Source organism: Spermophilus citellus (assembly GCF_964194105.1).
Source record: "Spermophilus citellus genome assembly, chromosome: 16".
In the NCBI taxonomy this organism is placed as follows: Eukaryota; Metazoa; Chordata; class Mammalia; order Rodentia; family Sciuridae; genus Spermophilus; species Spermophilus citellus.
The window spans coordinates 56558353-56571068 of NC_138196.1; positions in this window are offsets into that span (position 1 = coordinate 56558353).

Here is a 12716-nt window from a genome sequence, read left to right on the forward strand (position 1 = left end):
CAATCCACACTATGTTGACTATCTTTACTTTAACCAGGAAAACACACATTTGGTGCTGAGAATGATATTGACTTTGGCAACAACAAACATCACAGTCCAAGAGAGTAGATGGAGAAAAGATTAAAAGAGAAATTGGTTTAATCATCATTGAAAAGATGTGTTCAATGTGTATTATCTATAGACATCATCTGTTCCAATGTTTGTGTTTATATTTGTGCCCACAACCTAAGGTCTGATTCATTGAAATTAAAACAAAAAAAAGATAGAGTGAATTAAAATTTCAAATAAAGGAGAAAATAACCTTTTATTTGATAAAGGTCATTGAATATTAAATAATACACAGATAATAAAGAACAACAGTGTTTTATAAAGTTTTTCTGAGAAATCCCCCCCCAAAATCTGCTCTTAAATAGAATATAAAAGTATATAACTTATACATGCAAGGAATTCTATTTCATTTCAAGACCCCCTTCTCACTCCTCCCCTTTTTCTTTAGGTCCTCCCTTGCCTCTTCCATATTTCTTCACCTACTTTACTAGACTTCCTTTTGCTCATCTGTTTATTTATATTGATTGGTTCTTTCTGCCTATGAAGTTTCCTGTGGTATATTTATATATGCACATAACTTGATTTTTAAAGAATCCATTCTGCATTGCCTCTTCTTACCTATCCCTCCACTCTGCCTCTCCGTCTCCTTTTTCTATATTACTATTTTCTATATTACTAGAATTCCATGCATCTATGAGTTTGAATGATGAACCCAGCTACTGTATATAACTAGGAAACTCAAAATAAAAAAGTATATAGCTTCATTGAATTGGTTAATTTTATTTTAAAATATTCAATTTCTCTTCTGGGCAAAGAAAATTAAAAAGAGTATAAAGGGAGAAGAGATAAAAGAAAAGGAAAGAGCTGACCAAATAAGAAGGAAGTTGTTGGGGGGAAGAAGTGGATTGTTAGAAGAAGAAAATATGGGAAACATGGAGAGAAAGAAGGGTAGGAGAATGCCTTCATTTCTGCTGAGAACATCCACAGTCCTCAGAAAACCCATTCTTACAGTTCTACTTAAGATCCTGTGTTTATGGACATTTGTCAGCACAGTTATATTGTTGTGTCATCATTAATAAAATTACATCTGACAAAAGAATGAAACCAGACGAGTAATTCTCATTTCCACAATCAAGAAACACACTTTCATTAATTTTCAAAAACAATACTGTAAATTGTAATTTTATTTGTGGAAAATATTTTATACAATTTAATTTAATTTTAATTTTAATTTTAGCCAAATTATTTTTTATCCATCATCCCCATTTTCAACCAGTGATCTATTTATTTATTTGCTTGTGTATATGTACATGTATATGTGCATATACACATTATCAATATTTAGCCTGACTCACTGCACTGTATAATTATCTAGGTTATAAATGTGAAACATGAAGGACAAATATAAACATGATTCCTGGACCCCTTTGGTAAACACTGGGAATTTAAATAATTTGAGCTAATGTTGAATCATTAACTTGTTCAAAACTGACTACAAAAATTTCTCTAAAATATTTTCCTAATATTTAACACATTTCATCTCTTGCTTCCCAAGTTCTTCAGCATTTATTATTAATGTTAATATAAAAATTCCAGTAATATAATCCCTAATATCATACACTCATCTTCGACAAATATTTGCATATTATAAAGTAAAAATTCTCTGTTCAGTTCTTCTATGATCACCTCAGCTGACATATCTTCCTCTTCTCCCTGTCCCACTACCATAATCTTGGGTTCCTTTTTTATTTTTTCCTACCTCATATATTTGTTTAAGTCTCTCTCTCTCTCTCTCTCTCTCTCTCTGTATATGTGTGTGTGTGTGTGTGTGTGTGTGTGTGTGTGTGTGTGTGTGTGTTTGTTTAGCTGTTAATGGGCCTTTATTTACTTATATGTGGTGCTGAGAATCACACCCATAATAAGTACATTCAGAACTTTGGGGCAAAAATCAGGGAGCTTTTGAATGATCAAATTATTCAATTATATCTCAAGATGGGAAAAAGAAGGGCAATGGATTTGCTGTTAGGAAGTCTCAAGGAACATAAATTTTGGATGGTGAGCAAGTTGATTTTCCATGGGGGCGAGTTCCAGTTCTCTTTATTTGTGTAAAGACAAACCAAAAACTATGTGCCAAGTGTGATTCTTACTAATCCTGTGCATATGAGTTTTTGAATATAACTCTTAGAAGTCAATGTGTCCATAAATATTCTAGATCTCTTCCTTTCTTCCTGTCTCATGAATTGGCTCATTTGATACTTTATTAAAATTTCTTCCTTCCTCTTCAAATCTTTGTGAATTCTGGTTCCTCAGCTCAGACCACAGCCGTTTCTTCCAGCCATCAACCTAGGATGGATAACTCTTACTTACTTTGACACTCCACACGAAGTCATATGATTAAGGTGGCTAACACTTCCTTGATTGGTTGAGTCTTCTTTATTTGTTCCCATGACTCTGTACTTTTCTGGCACAGAACAGGGCAACTTGTAATTTTATGCATCTGAGATATTTAATAGATATATTTTCCCCAGCGATGGAATATAGGTCACATAAGGAAAATTTTCATGTTGACTTCAGCATTTAGGAAAATGCTTGAACACACAGTGGTTGCGCAAAAGTACATACTTCTGAAACAAAAATAAATAAATAATGATACAATTCAGAAAGGCCATAACCTGAACAGTGAAGTGCTGAGCAAATGGAAAATGATAGGATAAAAAGATAAAAGTATTTAATTTTACCCAACTTGACTTATTTCACCACTACTGCTAAAATCCATGGTATTTTATAAAGATTTTTGATATCTTCAAGAAAAGATTCTTTATCATGACTTTAGAAAAAGTTTATCTTTTAAAATCTTTAACAAAAAAAATGAAGCATAAAATTACAAAGAAAATAAAATAACATTTTGGCTTTCTAAACAAATATATTTTTCATTTCAATGCTGTCATGTTTTTATGTACCATTTGATTTTTTTTCTAATAAAACATTCAACTGTATTCTAACTGTATTGTGTGTTTCATATGAAGTTGGGAATATCTTGGGGAAGATTGATATTCCTATTAATTTACAATGTAAGAGTTAGGAAGAAAAGACTAAACAAAATTTAGAAAATAATACAAATTATTTATTAATTTATTGGTATTATATTGTTATAGTGGTTATATAAAAGGGAAAAACTGATTTCAGAAGGGACTGTAAAATGATAGGACACAATATAATAGAAAGTGATAGAGTAAAATATGAAAGTACTTTTAAAGATCAGAAATTTTAGGGGGGGTCAATAGTGGAACTATTAGACTAGGTTAAGGTATAGAAGAGTGAGTTTCAAAGTAAAAGGAGAGAAACACTCTCCCAGTAAGAACAGAGACTTTATACTCTAAATTACCACTTGTCCTTTGCTATTAGCATTTTAAAATAAATTGTGGTGAGGAATAATTTGCCATTAAACATTAGTGACAACTAATTTAGTTTAAATAATTTGAGATAGTCTTGGGTTTACAATTTAGAAAGTTAGTGGTATTATTTTTCCCTCAAGGACACCTAAAAAATCCTGTACATTGGGGCATTATTTACAAACCAAATAAGGGGTTTTCACACATAAAAGGGTGATCTACATATTTTGAAAACTTCAATTTTCTCATTTTCTATATCATCTCTCAAATGAATTTTAAATACTACATTTATCAAAAAGCTATTTAAGGGGCTGGGATTGTGGCTCAGTGGCAGATGCTTGCCTTGCACATATGAGGCACTGGGTTCAATCCTCAGCACCACCACATTAAAAAAATAAATAAATAAAATAAAGCTATTGTGTCCATCTACAACTAAAAAAAAAGATTTAAAAAAAAAATCTATGTAAACATTATGTCGCCCTAAGTATGTGGTAATATATATATATATATATATATTTTTTTTTTGCCAATAACAGAGTCAATCACACAATGTTCCCCTCTTTTGATCAATGACTCAAACAGACTAATGTTAACTGTCCCTGGAGCTAAACAGTGTCTTTTCAAAGGTTAAGTTTCTCAAAGCTTTTGGGATAGCCTTTTCAAATATTACTTTTAGTATTTGTTCCCACTAAAGTAATTTTAAGACTAAAATTTTGAAAGTGGTAAATGAGAGGTGAGAAAAGAAATCAAACTTAATAAAAAGTTACCCACAGTCCTAGAGTCAACAATTAGTAATTGAAGCAAGTTTTAATCTATCCTATCCTACAAGACAGCAAAACACAAGAAGTTTGAGGGTGGGTGAAGAAAACAGATAAGGAAAGTGTTATACTCTCTTATCTTAGTCTGTGCTGGATACTATAACAAACTGCCTAGTTTATAAACAACAAATACTCATTTCTCATAGTTCTTAAGACTGGGAAATTTAAGACCAAGGTTCCAGCAGATTAGGTGTATGGTTAGGACCTCTTTCTCACAGAGGGCACCTTCTGTCCTTCCAAGGGACAAAGAAGATCTTTAAGGCCTATTCATAACAGTACTATTCCCATTCATGAGGGCTCTGTCCTTAGGACCTCCTCACCCCCTAAAGGCCCAACCTTTTAATACTGTGGCATTGCAGGTCAGATTTCAAAGTATATATCTGAAGATAACATACACATTCAGACCATGGCATCTTCAAACAAAATAAACACTAAAATTACCAAGGACCAGGATATTGGCAAGGTCAGTGTAGCCTTCTTGTCAGACACACAATTTAAATGAGTTGAAGGATGGATAACACTAATAATTGAATTAAATATTTAAAATTCCTGCCTTCAGTTTTTTGGAAGTAAACCAAATAGGATCATATGGTAATTTGATTTTTGAGGAAACAGCATACTGTTTTCCATAGCAACTACACCACCTTATATTTCCATCTGCAGTGCCCAAGAAATTCAGTCTCTCCACAATCTCATCAATACCTCTTTTCTACCCCTACCCCTCTCTTTCATTTTTGAAAATAGGCATCCTAGCCGAGTATGGTGCCTAGCCCAGCTCAGTGGCACATGCCTGTAATCCCAGTGGCTGGGGAGACTGTGGCAGGAGGATCATAAAATCAAGGCCAGCCTCAGCAGCAATGAGGCACTAGGCAACCCAATGAGAATCTGTCTCTAAATAAAACACAAAATAGGGCTGGGTATATGGCTCAGTGATAGAGTGCCCTGCATTCAATCACAGGTACCTTCCCCCACCAAAAAAAGAAAGACAAGATATACTATTGGGGCAGGTTTAGGAGTATAATAAATGGCACTGTGGCTGCCTAGCATGCACAAAGCCATGGGTTCCATTTCTATCATCTTAAAATAACAACAACAATAATAATAAAAGCCACCCTAATAGACATGAAGTGACATCTCTTTGTAATTATGATTTGCTTTTCCCTAATGATTAGTAATGTTAAGTATCTTTTTATGTGTTTATTGACCATTTTTTTATCATCTGGAGAAATATATATTCATGTCAATTTGTTAATTGAGTTTCTTGGTTTTTGTTGTAAAGATGTAGGAGTTCTTTATATATTCTGGATATTAACCCTTTGTTAGATATGTGATTTGCCAATATTTTCTGCAATTTCATCGCTGCTGTTTTACTCTATGAATATTGTTCTTTGATACTTACCAGTTGTTGATTTTGATGCCATCTAATCTATACTTACCTTTTAAAAATAATGTATTTTAAATATAAGAAATAATTGAAAAAATTATAATTAAAACATGCCAAAATTTTAAACAGAAACAAGTCAGTATCTCTGATTTTTTTATTTGCCTCTGGCTCCAATATGGCTAGGCACAAGCATTTTTTGTGTGTCTTTTCTAAGCTATGTGTTGTAAAACAACTAGTTCTAAGGGTTCAGACACCTCTATTATCTCCAGTAGATGAATCATCAGAAGGGTTATTGAGATGTTTTGCATTGTACAAGAGAAGTTCACAATTCACTTTATTTTCATTTTATTTCCTGAAGAGGATAAAGAACCAAATACCAGTGTGTACTTGCACTTTTTTTCTTTCAAGATAAATGTGATCATTCTTGTTAGGTAGAAAAAGGTCTTATTTCTTGACGGGAATCAGAACTGCAAATGGTGCCATAGGATGGTTGTCCCAGGGGAGAGAAGGCAGGTTGCAAAGTCAGTAAAACCCATTTTGTATTCACTGTTTGCCTAAAGCTTTTACTAAACCAAAGAAATCATGTTTTCATATTATGTAGGGAAATCACAAGTCAGGGAATTTGTAAATGTTCTGAAAGCTCATGCAAAGTTTGTGATATTAATAGATTTAATAGATGTCATTTAGATTTTGTAATTGTCAGCTTATGGCACTCTAAAACTTCTTTTTATTTAACCACTAGTGACTATATGTAGATTTACCTTGCTGAGCATAACACCCACGCCTCTCATTGTTCCACTACTCTGTACCTCTACTGTTGCCAAATGAAAAAAAGTAAACTATATTAATGTACATTTTCTTTTTGTAGTGTTTCCCATGTCAAACACTGAGACCTTCCTTCTTAAATGGTTAGATCAATGATTGACTTTGTTTTGAAGCTAGTATTTAAGAAAATATTTTAAAAGAATGAAGTTCATGCACTCAACACCCTTAGAAATCAGTCCTCAAAGACCATTGCACCACTTGTCAATCCTGCAGACACTGCCAGGTGACAACAAAGACCATGAAAGTTGTTTGTAAACTGCTTTGAATTTGGAGCAGTTTACTTTCTCAATAGATGAGAACAGAGGATTTTTTTTTAATAAAATGAAATTCAATTTTATAAAGCCATCTGAATCTTTTAACTGCTTTCTTTAAACACGAATAGTAAAATCTTTCATGTGAATTTCATTAAGCTTCAAGGTCATTTAGAAGAAAATGGTAAGCATATCAATGACAGAAGCATTTGTCATTTAATGCAGGTGTTTGCCTATGAAATGAGTATGTGCTAAAACAGGAGACCCATTCATTCATTTTATATTATTACTATTATAGTATTTGGAAAACAATCTTAATGTACTCTATATTCCTTCACTCTTTGTTTTTTATAACTAAGATTATATCTGCCATGTAATAACAAATACCTTCATGTCACTCTGGTTGCCTTTTTACTTGCAGTAGAAGAAAGAGAGACATGGAATATCCCTTCAGTTTATTTTTTTTACATCTGAATACCCAGGATTTTTCAAATACTTTTAAAGGTACATATATAGATAGATATGTGTGTGTATGTGTGTGTGTGTGTGTGTGTGTGCATTTATATATATGATACTAATCAATCATTTGAAGGATATTTTATAAGTATATTAAAATTATGGAAATTCGTGATCTGCACATATTGTGCTTCTGTAATATATATTCAGTTTTAATTGAGATTATTGTCTACAGAAAAGAAAAATATTTGAAAATGTAAGATAGTATTTTAATTTTTATTAATTCATGAAGTGCAGCAACTTGTTAATTCAAGGATCTGAATTTTTGCTTAGTTTTTATATGCTTATGTTATCAAAAATCTGCTTTAAGATAACTTTATAATAATATGCAGTAGTATTTACTGAAATTCTATTATACAACCATGTCAAGATATAGAATGTCTGATATATTTTGTTAGTATAATTTATAATATTTCAAGGATGATCATGAAAAAAGTTCTCTAGGTAAATAAAAAAGTATTATTGCTAATAAATTTGCAAATAATGTGCCAGTTGAGATTGTTAATGGGTGCACCTTGGTGATGAGTGTAAGTACTATATACAATTTGAAAATATCGCCAGTAGAAGATGTTTACACTAAAGTCAACAAAATCTCTTAAAGACAAAATAATGAACAATACAAAAAATGTGTTTTGCATTAAGGTGATCTGATCTGATGCTTCTCAAATACAAAAGACTAGCTGTGATAGTCTTGATTAGCCTTAATGCTCCAGAATAGCAGTGTATAATTAATTCAATTTTTGATGGAGAATTAATTGGCACAGCTCTACTTTATTTGTTGATTAATTTTCTTAAAATGTATTAGCATAGTTTCTACCTTAGTAAAGTATAGTAATCATTCTCAGCAACATAATTTCTAGCTAAATGTAGTCATTATTTAAACAGAAATTGAGCTTGTACTATGTTGTAAAATAGTTTGAGCATTGAAAATACAAGGATGAATAAATCCTAGTTTCCTTTCTCTTACTTTCTCATATTTAGAAACCTACCAGACATGCTGAAACTGACTATGCAGCAAACATAGGCCAAAGCAGGTACTTTGAAACTTTTTTCAATCCTTGACAATCAAATAATGTGAAAACCTTATTCACTATATGATATTCACTACAATTTAATATTAATTTATCTCATTAGTGTTAGTTTAGTTATCTTTCTTCTTATAAGGTTTATTTGTGGTATTTATAATGTATTTTTTTATTTGTTGCCTGTTTTTTTAGATACATTGTTAGTCTTTTCCTAGTGATAATAGAAACTCTTTATATATAAGAATGGAATTATAGTCACTTCTTAACCTTGTGGATTTAAAAAATATATTCAAATTTATTACTGTTTCCCTCCCCTGGGCATTATAGCACACATAGAAGACTTCTTCTATTCTAACCTTATGTATAATTCTTCTAAATTTTCTAATGTCACATTTGTAAGGTTAATTTTTTTACTTAAATATTTAACTACTATGTTATAAAGTATTTGTATAGATCCATATGGCTTTATTTATTCATTTATTTTTGTCCAGAATTTTCCCACTTGCATCATTTTATGAATTTTGTCTATTTCTGGCTTTTTAGTTAGATTTATTGGATTTTCTATTTTCACTCCCTTATTTCCCAATGTTAGTTATTAGTTTGTTGTTATACAATATTTCAATTAGTTTTGCTGCCTGAAGCAAATATTATTTATTTTTCTAATCCCCATTCCAAGTCATTTGCTTCCTCTGAGGTCCTAGAGATAATACATATTTCAATGAAATGAGGTATGGAATATAATTTGGACCCCAAGAAAAAAACTGGTATGTGGCTTCTTCCCCTAAGAGTTTGATAAACAACAGGAGGGATGAATGAGAAATCTATGCCAATGGCTGGTAATTGGAAGTTTCTTAGATTCTGACTTTATAAAGCAGAGACTTTCAAAATGCCACAGAGAATATCAATACTGGCCTCATACTGGCTGAATTTCTCCTATTATCAAAGAAACAGAAAATATTAGGACCCATTCTTGGTTTGAGGTTGAATATATAGAGGTCCAAAGCAGAGTAGCTACCACTTGTCTCCAGAATGCATTATGTCTTTTCCACTTTTTATTACATTTGTGACTGAAGACCCTAACTCTAAACACAAATCTGCACTGGAGTCGAAATTATTAAAAAGGAAAGCAGCCACGTGTCCAAAAGGGCCTAAATAGGCTTCCTATGGCTTGTGTAACAAATTTCTACAGACTAAGTGGCTTAGATTTTTATGTAACAGTTATGAAGCTCAGACATGGATTTTACAGGCCTAAAATTAAGGTGGAAGCAAAGCTACACATTTTTAGGCATTCCTGAATGCCCTAGGATCCAATCAATGTCTTTGCCCTCTTGACCCTCCTACCCCCTAGTTTCTTGATGCTACATGCAAGTCCTTAACTCTGGCACCTTATTCCTTCTCAAAAGCAGCCATGTATAATAAGAAATTGTAATGTATTCTGCTGTCAGTTATTTAAAAAAAAAAAACAGCCATGCACTTTTTCAAACCTCTCATTCTCTCAATCTCTTTGACTCTTTGCTTGTTTCTTTCTCTCTCCTCCTCTCTCTGCTCCTCGGCATACCTAGATAATCCAAGAATATATTTCAAGATCCTTAATCACATATGCAAATTCCATTTCATCCTATAAAGCAATATATATTGCTGGGATCAGGATGTGTCCATTTGTGGGCTGGCATTATTTAGCCTACCACAGGACCCAACAAGCCAATATAGGAAAATGAGTGCAGTATTAAAAAAATAATTTCCAAGGCTGAAGATGTAGCTCAGTGGTAGAATGGTTTCCTAGCATGTGAAAAACCCTGTGTTCCATCCCCCAAAAGAGAAAGAAAAAGAAAATATATTCCTATGGAAATACAATTCCTAATGAAGTGAAATTAAAAAGTCAAAATAAATTTAGAATCCTTGAAACTCAGCAGCAGAACACACACACACACATACACCCTCAAACGCTTTTCTCAATTAAACAATTAATTAGAATAGTTGAAGGAAGAAACAATCACATTTGAGACCAAATTTCATCCTGGAAGAACAAAGTCAAAAATATTAAAGTGATGGAAATACTGAAGGACAATAAAGAGACTGTAGGACAGATCCAGGAAACCCATCATAAAAATGATAGGCATTCCAGAAAGTTAAAATGGAACAGATGGAAGAAAGGCAATAATTAAATAATAGAAGATAATTCATCTGTGATGAAAAAAGACCTGCATCTGCAGATTGAGAAGGCTCACTGAGTTCCAGGCTGTACTGATGAGAGAAGACTCACAGTTGGCATGCCCTATAAGCCTTCTGAAGGATAAGGACAAAGAGAGAAATATTGCAAGCACTCAACAACAATATGAACTCATTACAAATGGAAAATGAGCTAGTATTGGGGGTTCTCTTGTGCAACAGTGGTGGTTACAGAACACTGAGATGCTATCTACACACACAAAAACCACGTAACAGGAGGGCTCAAGATAGTATTCATATGTTGATGAGAAAGAAATGTTTGAGTAATACATAGAAAATCATAGACTGTATCATTCATATGCCCTTTCTGAGAAAGGCTTTTAAGAAAATCCTCAACCAAATAAAGAACTGATCTGGATCAGAAACTTCTAGATGCAGGGAAAAGGAAGCACAGAATGGTAAGAAGAGCATCTCATTAAATGGTCAAACTGATATATGTGTATAATTGGAGATTTGTGCAATTTTGTCTTTCTAACAGAAGGAACATAATGCTGATGAATGTCTAGGTACCACCCAACCCTACAAGCATAAGAGTTTAGGGAAAGAGAGAAGATTAATTCTCTCTAAAGTTGTCATCTAGCAGAGATGTGTGAAGAAGAGCAGAGAGGAGGAATAAAAGTGTTTCAAAGTCTCATTTGTGGGAATTAAGGGAAGTTTGGACAAAAGAGAGAATATTGAAAAAAAAAAAGAAATTGTATCTTGTTTCCACCACTAACCTACAACCCCAGTCCCCCAACTTTTCATACTGTGTGGGAGTCAGGTAGAACCCAGGTAAAGCCAGATGTGATCCAATATTGAGAAGATGGAGCTAAGAATCCAAGGAAACCAAAGCTGCTAGAGTTTGTAAACCAGAGCATCAGAGGGAAGAGAGTTAACCAAAAAAATGTTTGAGATCTGCAAAGGGTATCTTCTGCCATGTGACCAGCGCTGGCTTCATGAAAGAAGGTTCGATTGATTCATGAGTAAATGCTACGGAGTTTTAAATTAAAGAGACAAGATTCTTATTACCTTTAAAACCATCTCCTGGGTGGCTTCTCCTAGCTCCCACTTCCAGAGAGAGAGAGAGAGAGAGAGAGAGAGAGAGAGAGAGAGAGAGAGAATGAATGAATGAGAGAACACGCCAGGGAGTGGGATTTTATTGGGGAACAAAAAAATTCAAGGGAAAATCCCATCCAATGAAGGTTAAGGGGGACAGCATCCTAAGGTCAGGGGCGATGATTGGATCTTCAGGGCAGGGGCCAGACACGCCTCTGCATGGATCAGCCCTTGGACCTGGGAAAGGGTGGGGAATGGCTCTAACACAGCTGTGTCTAAGTGCTTCTCACCCAGCCAGGGAGGTAACTCAAATCACGTGCGAGGATGGCCTCCCACAGTATCTCTTAACCTGAGAACATATCAACATTGATATGTGAAGAAACTACTTGAGAAAGGTAAAGCACCAGATGAGAAACTCTGAGACAACAGTACCAGGGAGTTAGGACTGAGAACAGTGCTAGTTCCTATTAGCTAAATTGGAGAACCTCCTCATTCTTAGTACATTGGGTAGAATACTCACATGGGTCATATACCAGTAGTGGGTAAAATTTGGCCAGAGGGGAGAAAATATTAATTTGATCCCATGTAATAAACCTTAACAGCAAGATCTAAATCTATTTCCAACTAACCTAACTAAATCTCTAGACACAAACTCCAAGATTATTTTTAGGAATACAGAATATTCAGCATCATCAAGATAAAACTAATGATGCCTGTCATCGTATATGTCAGATATCAGGGAATAAGACTCAGACTGAGGAAAAACATGAATAAATCATAATAAAAACAAATTGATACAGATGATAAGAGAAGCAGAAAAGAACATGTCATAGTTGTTTTAACTTCATTTTTCATGTTTAAAAGATATTTGTATTGAAGATATAAAAAAGACCCAAACTGAAGTTTTAGAGATGAAAACTATACTGTTGGAGGTGAAAAACTCTATGGGTTGATATTAATAGGGGGTTAGCTATTGAAAAATATTAAGGAAAATAAGGAAATAGCAATAAAAGCTATAAAAATGAAATAAAGCAAAGAATTAAATTAAAATAGTAAATAAATGGAAGAGGGATGAGAGAGAATTTCAAATTATCTAATTTATATAAATTAGGGTCTCTATAATAAGGAGGTAAGAGGTATAATGGAAAATATATTTGAAGAAAAATTTTCCAATATTGTGAAAACTCTAAACC